This window comes from Hemicordylus capensis, chromosome 2, assembly GCF_027244095.1.
Source record: "Hemicordylus capensis ecotype Gifberg chromosome 2, rHemCap1.1.pri, whole genome shotgun sequence".
Taxonomy (NCBI): domain Eukaryota; kingdom Metazoa; phylum Chordata; class Lepidosauria; order Squamata; family Cordylidae; genus Hemicordylus; species Hemicordylus capensis.
Genome location: NC_069658.1, coordinates 47464239 through 47474332, shown reverse-complemented (window position 1 = coordinate 47474332; position 10094 = coordinate 47464239). Strand labels below are relative to the sequence as shown.

The 10094-nt window shown below is 48.1% G+C and overlaps 1 long non-coding RNA gene across 1 annotated transcript; it reads right to left on the bottom strand.

The window, feature by feature from the left end:
• Nucleotides 1-239: 239 nt before the first annotated feature.
• LOC128343565 (uncharacterized) lies at nucleotides 240-1827 on the bottom strand. Its single transcript, XR_008315590.1, has 2 exons — nucleotides 1697-1827; nucleotides 240-430 (listed from the first exon to the last, which is right to left on the bottom strand). It is a non-coding gene; the product is annotated as an uncharacterized LOC128343565 (long non-coding RNA).
• Between the last annotated feature and the right edge of the window lie 8267 nt (nucleotides 1828-10094).

The following is a 10094-nucleotide window of genomic DNA, read 5'->3' as shown; positions in this document are numbered from 1 at the left end:
AGGATCAAGTCCCCTTCCCCCAAGGACTGCTCTCTCATGAGAGTGACAGGTCAAGGAGACATGCAGGCAGGCTGGAGGGCTGTTTCCACCCCGCCTGCTTGTTCGATCTCTACAAGCCCCTGCAAGACATTTCCTGGTCCTGGCAATTGGTGGACAGCAAGAGTCAAAGCACTCGCACTTGCAGTCTGGTCGCTTCATAGCACATATGCAGATTTTTCTTTACCTACCACGGCCACACACCTTGGCAGGGATAGCTGAAAACAGTGGTTCCCTTCAAGCAGGATTCCCCATAGCAGCCAATCTACACTCGCCGCAACACCAGTCCCAGCCAGGGAATTTTTAATGTGTATTAGGAGACATCCCCATGTCACCCAGCTCTGGCCACCCGGGAGCGCCTGAACACACGGAGAGTCCCGGACTCCTTGCAAGTCTGTAAGAGTGGAGTGGAAAAGGAAAGGCATGCTGTGTGAGTTCTATTGTTAAACAGAGAAACCAAGGGACCCACTTCAACGGGACCTTCTATAGTTGGATGGGCTAACCCATGAGAGCACAGTCCAACAGAGACCTGAAGCTCATTGAGCCTCTGGTCCTCCCCAGTGGACTAGCCTGCTCATGAGAGGGCTAATCTCTGCCCACAAGCTGACATGGGGGCAGGAATGTGTTGAGGCTTCCTGGACTACTTGGCCTGGGTCTACAGGTCCAAGAGCATTATTTGTCATGGTGGACAAAACCTCGGGATCCTTTGCCTGCCTTCATATACACATTCCCTCCTAGGAAATCATCCAGATCCCTTCCCAGGGTAACAAACAAGTGCCCCTTGCCTTCTCCTGATACCAGAAACTCCACTTATGCAAGACTGTGTGGCTGCTGTGCCCTTGCAAGGGCTGTGGCGAAATTGGCTTGATGAAGGAGTTTAAATGCCTTTTCCATCCATCAGTGCCTGACTTATGTCAAAAATGTATGATTGCGCTTGGAACGCCTCCGGGAATTTTGCAACCAATGGTTGTGGACCTGTGCTGATGCCTTACCTGCAGTCTGGAGGCATGGGCAGCCTGCGGCTTGTTGGGATTTGGCCTCAGCAGATCAGGAAGAGGTAGGGGTTTCTCTGCCCAGAAACTGGAAGTTGCCAGACTGCAGTTGGGCGATCGTCTGCGGGATGATTCCTGGGTTCAAGAATTGACCTCTGGTTCGTCAACCCGCAGTTTCATGCTATTTCTGAAAGTAGCCATTATCTCTGGATCGGCTAGGGCTGTTATAAATATTAGTAAGCTGCCCTGGCCTTGTTTGGTCAACAATGCCTTGTTTCAACCCCGGTTTGGTCAACAGAGCAATAGCTGCTGAATATTTCAAGTATGGCCCCAGCACCCCACTGCTTCCAGCTGTTCCACAAGGGCTAGATGTGAGTATGCCTGCCCACAGCCCAAGGCTCCCACATAAGGCCAGGCAAGGTGACAGCCTCAGGTGGAAAATGCACCACAGGGTGGTGAGTGCAGGCCCCCTGCCTTGCCCCTGTCGCAGTCTGCACTTCACATGCTTGCCACTGCTGCTGCCACCACCATCACCACCTCTACTGCCATTGTCCCTCTCTGGGCTTTTTGCCCCTTGGTACCCTGCCCCATCGCCATTTCCTTCACAAGCCCACCTCTGCCTCACCAGCCTGGATGCTACCCCTTTCCTCCCTCACTGTGGGCCTCACCTTTTGGGGTTCATTGCTGCTGCTTGTGTGCTAAGGCAGCATGGTGCACACATCCAACAACAGCAACTTTGCCAACAGGTCTATTTTCACATTGCCACTGTGCTGCTGTACCAGCCCCAGCTCTCTCTCCCCTCCTCTCTCCCACTGTTTCTTCCCTTGAGCACAAAACTTGTGTGTTTTGTCTCTAGAGAACTTTGGTGCTGGAGGGAAGAGGCAGCCAGAAAGGGAGAGAACTGGGCTATTTCACAACAGCAATAAACTTCCACACCAAGCAGAGTCCTCGCATGATTTTCACAGTGCCACCTGCTGGCCAGTTCTTGCTTTCCAATAATAGCCTGACCTTTTTCATTACTATTTTTCTGGCAAAAAGGGTGAAGGGTGGGTTATTCTTGAAAAGCAAGAGCTGGCCAACAGAGGGAACTGTGAAAACCATATGAAATCCCTTGCTCAGCATCTGAAACATATCATGAGATCCCACTGGGAATGTGGACAGAAGTCTGCAGGAGTGTATAGAGGGTGAGTAATCCCTCACTTAGAACTTGCACACAAGCTTCTCACATAATGGTTTGTTGTCCTCTGGAAATGGCCCTAGTATTGGTACAACAACAAAACAAGGACAGGCTCATCGGTGAAGTAACTGCTGCTGGATGCACACTCCACATTGCCTTGGCATGCAAAGAGTAAGCAGTAGCTCCAGACCTCAGAAAATGAGGTCAGCAGTGAGGGGAAAAGGGGGTGATGTCTGGTCAATAGGGTATGGGAAGGGTTAGCAAGGGGTGGCATCAGCATCGGATGCTGCCCAGGGGGTGACAAGGTGTTGCATCAGCATCAGATGCTGCCCAGGGGGTGGGGCCAATGAGGAGGCAGGGTAGCTCATTGCCATTCACCTCAAGCAGTGAACAGCAATGATCTGGTGCTGCCACAGTCTCTGCTGGTTCTTGATACCACTTGATCCAATGGAGATTGAAGTGTATGGTTCTGCCCAACTTGCCCAGCAAAATCCAATAAAAGCATTTTCATACATTATACTAAAAATGTCTTTGAGCCTTTCTTGTGCTACTTGTAGCCTGAGGAAGTGGACAAGGCACTTGGGGAAGGGTGGTGTACCACCTGCATGCTTGAGCTTTGCCCCTCTTGGCTTATAACTGCATGCAAGGAGGGATTGGCAGAGTGGTCCAGGAGGTAGTGAATGCCTCCTTGCACACATACACACGTAAGAGAGAGACTGTGTGGTCCCAGCTGCCTTGAAATCAGCAGTCAGGAGGATGTTTCTGAAGAGGTCATAGGAACATAGGAAGCTGCCATATACTGAGTCAGACCATTGGTCTATCTAGCTCAGTATTGTCTTCATGGACTGGCAGCAGCTTCTCCGAGGTTGCAGGCAGGAATCTGTCTCAACCCTATTTTGGAGATGCCAGGGAGGGAACTTGGAACCTTCAGCTCTTCCCAGAGCAGCTCCATCCCCTGAGGGGAATACCTTACAGTGCTCACACATCAAGTTGCCCATTCATATGCAACCAGGGTGAACCCTGCTTAGCTAAGGGGACAAGTCATGCTTGCTATCACAAGACCAGCTCTCCTCCAAGGTCCTCCTTGCTGGACGCTGACCTTTGAACTTTTCAGACTTACCATCTTAAAATAGTCTTCTTTTATTTCTTATGAAGAGGTTGTTTGTGTGTGCATGCGCACGCACCAAGTCCTCCTTGAACCCAGAAGGGCCAGGGCATAATCTCAGGGCACATGATGCAGTTCCATTGCTAAAGTAGTTTGGTCAGTGCCTGGATGGGAAACTGCCTGGAAGCCTTATGAACAATGTCTTGAGTCACAGGATAGAAATGTGATGCATAAATAAACTATAGTAGCCATCAACCAGTCACTCGTATTCTGCTCCTGGGCAAGATGCTCAAGCAAGTGGTTGTCTTGCAAGTCCAAGCACTCTTGGAGGACATTGATTTTCTGGATCTGTTTCCACCTCAATCTGGTTCCAATAGCAATAGCAATAGCACTTACATTTATATACCGCTTTATAGCCGGAGCTCTCTAAGCGGTTTACAATGATTTAGCATATTGCCCCCAACATTCTGGGTACTCATTTTACCGACCTCGGAAGGATGGAAGGCTGAGTCAACCTTGAGCCCCTGGTCAGGATCGAACTTGTAACCTTCTGGTTACAGGGCGGCAGTTTTACCACTGCGCCACCAGGGGCTCCAAGCCTGGTTTCAGCACTGGAAGTGCCTTGATCACTCTGATGGATGGCCTGGAGAAGTACTGGAGAGTGTGCGAACCTGTTAATTGTCCAGGGCCTCTCAACAGCCTTTCCTACCATTGACCATGATATAACTTCAAACAGGCTCCCTGGACTGGGGAATACTGGCTGACATATTGCACAATGGAATGTGGGCAGCTAGAGCACTGCCCACACCCTTGCACATGTGTCAGCACCATCATAAGCAGGGCAGCAGAGCTTCACTGCAAGTACTCTGTGAATACAGTTGTGCAATGCCCACTATTTCCACAGGCTGCCCATGCAGCCCATGGAAATAATGATTCAATTTCTTCCTACTGTGATTCCATTTCTAAGTGATTCCTCCTAGTGATCCCATTTTTTAAGTGATTCAATTTCTTCCTACAGGGTCTATTTCAGAAGTTGGTGCTGGCCCCATAGTTGCCTGGCCCCATAGTATTTATGCTCTGGTATTTCACAGGTTTATATATTGTTCTTTTCTTTTTTTTAACATCTACATGAAGCTCCTGAGTGAGAGAATGTAGGGATTTTGAGTGAAGTATTAACACCACACTGATAATTTCCAGAGGGGTAGCCTTGTTAGTCTGTTGCAGCAAAATCAAAGAATATTGTGGTATCTTAAAGAATAACACATTTGTAATAGCACTTTAAAGAATAATACATATATAATAACCATGCTCTGCACAGTTATGGTGGTGTTTGTCTGAAGAGGCAAGCATCATAACCTTGGTGGTGGGCACTTCTGTGATCAGAAGGCTGGAGCTTTACATGGTTTGTGGTCAAGAGATGACTGCCAGATAGTCATCTTATGTCATAGAAGGTCTTTTGAATCAGCCTCTAGTTATCGGAGCCAGTAACCAAGAAGTGTAGCAGCAAGAAACCGGGGTTCATTGTATGTGAAAATGCCTAATTACTACCCTCTGGGTCTGTATCAGTGGTTGCTTATTTTTATAAGCCTAGGTAGAACTTATTTTCTCTCTTTCCCCCCATATGTTTTCTTCCCCTTGATGAACTCAACACAACCTCTTACATTCTCTGTGCTTTCCCCACAATATGTTAGATGGTACTTCAAAGAAGTGATTCATTACAATCATTTTTATTTACAGCCTCATTACTTCTGGTATCTGAGGAGATTTTCTCGTTGAGAAAGTGACGCACTTTCCACTTTTTCCACTTTGTCTTGGCTACTTATCTCTAAAGATCAGCAACTACTAATCATAGCAGCTATGGATTTTGTTCGCACATCATTTCCTATAAAAGGAAATGCAGTATATTACACGTGAGTCACTGCAAAATGAACAGCTTTCATTATCAGCCGCTATTTCAAACTAAATTGACATTTATGGTTTGACAAAGGCATGGCGCTGCTTTAAATCTCCAGCAAGATTGCACCCCCCCTTAACAATATTGAGTAATTTAATGTAATGCTTTGTCTTAACTGTAAATTAATAGCTGCCTATGCAGCATTTTTGGCTGAAAATGCATTTCCCAAAGAAAGTCAAGGCCATTGACTTGGATCCAGAGAATGCAAGTCAAAACCTGCTTGTACTATGGGGTTTTCCTGCTGCTTCCTTCTCACTGCAACTCCTTGTGCTCCTGAAAAGTCACTCCTGGAGGTCAGGAACATTCTGGGATGGTGGGGGATTTGGCATGAAGAAGCTGCAACTGGGGAGAGAAGAGGTAGTGCTACATTTTTCTATGCAAGATATTTAAATCCGTTTACTAACACAGAACAATATGAAGCATAACCATATACAACAATCATATTAAAACAAGACCTGTGCTACTTGTGGGAATGAAAACTGCTGTGGTTTCCTACAGTGAGAAGGACTGAGAAAAAGAGCATTGCATATGTAGATAGGACAACTGCATACATTCCATTCATCCTTCTATTTTTACCAATGCAAATGACACCTTATCTCTCACCCTTCATGATTACAAATCACTGTGGCTATTGTCATTTCTCAAGTAGCTTCATTCACTTCTTCAATGAAGCCCATTTCTCTCGGGATTTGCTTTTTAAATTGAAAAACACCTCTCAAGGCCCCAGTGAACAATGGCTCTTCCTGTGGTCATTGATGTTAATAGTTGCTCTTGAAACTGATAAACGCATTATTGAAGCATCTTCGTTTGAAAGAAATATCTGACTTGAATACACAGTTGGACTTGTTACTTTGCCCTCTTTCTAAATCAGTTTTTACTTCTCTTCTACTAAATGACTTATAGCACCAACATGTCAAAGAGACACATTCTATAACCCCAAAGAAAAACAGGACTTTTCTGTTGAATCACTGTTAAAATTAGACTCATGAATAGCACATAAAGATGCTGAGAAATTATTCCTGTTTCATACTGGAAAGTGCATTTTGCTTCTTCCCACCAGGTGTGAGCTATACTGCAGCTGTGTAAGGCTAGATTTTGGAACAAAGTGGGCCCAACGAGAGAGAAAACACACTACTAAGAATAGCATCCCACGTAGAGCAACTGAACAGGAGAAGGGGCAGTTGAATGACATCTAGTGAGATTTTTGTTCAAAGAAAGTTAGAATCAGGTAAATGCTTGCTAGATAACTGCAATAATTATTTAGACAGTTCATTATTCTGTGGTGTAGACAGATCATCCTGGAGAGAATCTATCTATGTGGTCACTAAGAGTCGACACCAACTTGACGGCACTTAATCAATAGACCTGCAACACATATGTTTCTCTCTCTCTCTCTCACTATCAGGTGATCTATTCCCATTTTTTCACCCTTGTGATTGTGAAAAAAGTTGCATATAAATATGTGAAGTTGCCTAATGCCAAATCAGACTAGTGGTCCATCTAGCTCAGGATTGTCTACACTGAATGGCAGCAGTTCTCCAGGGTCTTTCTCAGCCCTGACAAGAGATGCCCGGGGGTGGTGGTGGGTGAACCCAGGATCTTCTGCATGAAAGGCATATGCTCCAGCAATGAGCTACAACCTCACCATCACCAAGTGGATTTGAACACATGAAGCTACCTTACACTGAATCAGACATTGGTTCACCGAGTTCGAGATTAGCTACACTGACTTAACATGGCTCTTCAGGATTTCAAACAGTGGTCTTTTCCAGACCTCACCCGCCACAAAATATGTGCTCTACCACTGAGTTATGGCCCCTTCTCAAATTAATAAATTGTCAGAAGCTTCCTGTGTTAAGGCTGGGAATTTGAGAATTTGCACGCCGCCACCCCATGTGTCAGCTGAACTACACCAGTCTTGCAATGCCAGGGCATGGAGTTCTCAGACCCATAGGCAGGCTGTTCATGGAATCCTTCCCCAACAGAAAGGGATATAGAGGCTTCCTATCTGGCGGCGCTGACCCATCCTCTAGACAGATGGGTCTAGTGGACAGATGGGTCCACTAGGCGGTCACCTAGGAGACCAATTCTTGGGTGCATGGGGCATGCACGGGTACCTCTGCTGTGAATAGTTGCCCTCTGCATGGAGGCTGGGCCAGGGGGGCAGTGAGGAAGGAGATAATACCTTTTAAAAGCACATGCACACGTGTGGTGGCCATTTGAAGGGTCAGCCCAGTTTACTGCGTTGGGACAACTTAGAACAGGGCTGCTCAACTTCGACCCTCCTGCAGATGTTGGCCTACAACTCCCATAATCCCTGGCTATTGACCACTGTGGATGGGGATTATGGGAGTTGTAGTCCAAAAACAGCTGGGGGAACTAAGTTGAGCAGGCCTGGCTTAGAACATATCGGTCAAATTCACATATAACGCAGAGCTGACAGTCCAATGGACCCGTGGTTCCATGCTCCACTCCCCTTGCTCTCCTGTCCGAATTTGGATGTTCAGGAGAGCAGCCTCTCTGCAGTCAGTGAGACTGCAGACAGGCAGGGGAGCTGGCTGTGTGGGCTGACTTCTTGATAGGACAGTACACACAGCCAATCAGGCTGGAGTGAGGGAGGAGCTTCATCCCTCAACTCTGGACCCATGGGGCCAAAACTACAGTGCAAGCGTTCAGATGTTTGCTGAAACCCTTGTTTGCTGAATATGGACATGCGGCTTCAGAAACCAGAGGTGGACCTCCAGTTTCCTATTACATCCAAATTCAGTGTAATATGCAATACAGCCAGAGGGGGCACTGTAACAAGAAGGTATAATGAAGGGAAAGGAGTTTCCTTTTGTTGGGCTTTCTAGGACTTCTGTTACTCTACTTCCTGTTCCTGTCTCTAGGATGTGTGAATCAGCATGTTTTGTACTGACCTTTACTTTGCCAAGATGCAACCAAGAAAAGTGCCTTGGGAACTACGTAAAGCTCTGTTAAACTTCCACTGGCATTTGTTTAAGACAGAAAACACCCTGCAACACGTAGGGATGTTTGAGCTGGCTTGAGGCTGAGCCATCTCGCACTTGAACTGGCCCATCTCAAGGGCTTGCCCTTGAGCCAGACTGGGCCTGGTTTGGCTTGAAGTCGAGCTGAACCCATCAGGCAGGTCCAGGGCCAGTTCGGGGTTTTTGTTTTTTAGACAAACAAAAAAATGGCAGAGTTACCAACATTGCAGGGTGTTGGGGGGGGGGGTATTGCCATGGCTGCAGAGGGGGGTCTCCTGATGTACCCCCCGCTGGCCTATCCCTGGTCATTTTTGACCCCTTTGGGGCTGTTGTGCTGGTGGCAGCCATTTTGGAGGCTACTGCGCATGTACACTGGCCATCTGTGTGGCCGGGTGACCCAAAATGTCACCAGGCCCCCAAAATGGCCACCACCAGTGCAAAGAGGCCTGTAATGGGCCAAAAATGGCCCCAAACAGGCAAAAAATGGCCCTAAAGGGGCTGAAAATGACTGGGGGAAGGCCGGAGAGGGGACATCAGGAGACCCCCTCGGCCATGGCAACACTCCCCTCCCTCCCCAAAGCCCTGCAATGGTGGTAAGTCTTCCATAACTTTTTCCCGCTCCATTCCTCACTGAGCTAGGCCTGAACTGGTTCGGACTAGAGCTGGACCGGGCTCAGCTCTAGTTTGTACAGAACCAGACCAGACCCAGTTTGGTTCAAGTCTGGTTCTACTCAAACCGAACCGGGTTTTCTGGTTTTGTACACACGCCTAGCAACATGTTGCACTTCTGTACATGCAGAATATACTTCTAACGGAATGTGGGAGAGGGTGCTGCCAAAGACATACTTCACCTAGGACATCAAAAATCCTAGGGCCAGCTCTACTATCTGGCCTTGGCTTTGTTTCAGTTTCAACATCTCCTTGGTTCAGGTGTGTTTTGTTTTCTGATCTTGGTTCCTCTGGCTTGACACCTGGCTTTGACCCTGGCTTCCAGCTTGTATTTAGGGATGAGCCCGGACCAGTCCGGAGGCCATTCTGAAGGCCTCCAAACCGGTCCGGACATGAGGGCGGTCCAGCTGACTGCAGAGAGGCTGCTCTCCTGAACATCCAAATTCGGACGGGAGAGCAAGGGGAGTGGAGCATGGAACCACAGGTCCATTGGACCTTCGGCTCTGCATTATATGTGAATTTGACCGATATGTTCTAAGCCAGGCCTGCTCAACTTAGTTCCCCCAGCTGTTTTTGGACTACAGCTCCCATAATCCCCATCCACAGTGATCAATAGCCAGGGATTATGGGAGTTGTAGGCCAACATCTGCAACATCTGGCATTGGTGTGGGTGGCTCTTTAAGGGCGGGGGAGGGTGTACTTACCCCCCCCCGCCGCATTTCCCCCGCCGGCACATTCGTTTAGTAAAGCTTTTGGGGTGGCAGGATACCTCCCTGCCGCCCCTTCCCCCAGTTGTCGGCAAAAGGCTTCAAAAAGCCTTTTGCGCATGTGCACGTCGCGCACGCACGTCATGTGTCCGTGTCATGTACGCGCGTGTGTCGCAGAGCAGTGATGTGCGTGCGCGACATGCGCATGCGCAAAAGGCTTTTTGAAGCCTTTTGCTGACAACTGGGGGAAGGGGCGGCAGGGAGGTATCCTGCCGCCCCAAAAGCTTTACTAAACGAATGTGCCGGCAGGGGAAACACAGCGGCGGGGAGTAACCCTCCCCCACCCTTAAAGAGTCCCACACACCAGTGCTGGACCACCGGACCGCGGTTCCGTGCACATCCCTACTTGTATTTTGCTCCTGGCTCCTGACATTTGCTCAGCTTCAACCTTTGTATCTTTGACCCAT